Genomic DNA, 1,302 nt, shown 5'->3' with positions numbered 1-1,302 from the left:
CATACACATGACTATTCTACTGTTCTATTGGTTTTTATTGTTTAATTAAAAGGGAGAGAAAGAGGAATCCTTAGAGCTTTGTGTGTCTGAATAAGATTCTCCCACTCAGGTCCCACAGTGCCATGGGTAGGAGTGAAAAGAGGCCCTCAGAACCCTGTCTCCTGAAAAGATGCTACCGATCTTAATGCACCTTTCTAAAGCATCCTACAGCCTCACTCATTATCTTCCTTGACTCATTCAGGGCTAGTTACCTACTCCCATTTTCCTGGCTTACTGTGGTTTCCTTTTCTCACTCCATCTCCACTGACTTAAGGGGTAGATATTTTTTCTTCCATACACCTTTGTCGACTAAAAAAATATATTCACAACCTAAAAGTTGAGAGTTATGTTTTATTCAGTGGGAATTTTTAGGACTTCAACCCCGGGGAGGCAGAATCTCAAGTAATCCTGAGAGAACTGCTCCAAGGAGACAAAGGGGGGCAGCTAGGATATATAGGAGTTTTGCAACAAAAGGCAGATAGTAAGAAAAAAAATATCCTGTTAATTAAAGAAAACTAGAAATCACAAGTTAAGGAATTTAGCCCTTTTCTATGTATGGGAGACGCAAGAGTCTGGGCTCACTGACATCATTCCTTTGATATGCATCTCAGCTATCTGGGGCCAGTATTCTGTGTTTTGACATCCTGAGCTTCCTCAGGAGCTAACAGTCAGTAGAGGCTGTAGTCTTATGGCTGCTAGATGGCATGTATTCTTTTCCTTCCTGAGTTCCTTCCGGGCTCACCAGTTCACCGTAGACAGTAGCTGCAATCTCAGATGACAGTGCCATTCTTCGTTTACTGATATTGCAGGCAATATTCCATTTATCACTTTTAATAATTTGGTCTGAAGGTGGGATAGAGGTCTTTTTTGCTCTACATTGCTCTTTCCCCCCCTCCTCTCAGTATGAATCTCAGGTCACCAGATTATACCACCCACTACCCTATTGTTTGCAGCCATCTATTGAGTGCTTCCCTCCCTCCTCTCAGTATGAATCTCAGGTCACCAGATTATACCACCCACTACCCTATTGTTTGCAGCCATCTATTGAGTGCTGGGTCCCCCAATTTTTCCTTTGAGACTTTCATTCCTGGCCCATAGTCCTTCCCTCCTACACCATGTTGAAACTTCTTGCTGATTTTGTTATCCATATAGATGATCCATCTACTATCCTGGCTTTTCATTCTCTTGATCTCCTCTTTTTCAGTAAGTCTTACTCTCCACCCTGCACCAGATACTCATTCCCAGACCCAAAACTTTTGAATA

Source organism: Lipotes vexillifer, unplaced genomic scaffold, assembly GCF_000442215.2.
Source record: "Lipotes vexillifer unplaced genomic scaffold, Lipotes_vexillifer_v1.1 scaffold1213, whole genome shotgun sequence".
Lineage (NCBI taxonomy): Eukaryota > Metazoa > Chordata > Mammalia > Artiodactyla > Lipotidae > Lipotes > Lipotes vexillifer.
This window is presented reverse-complemented; position numbering follows the sequence as displayed.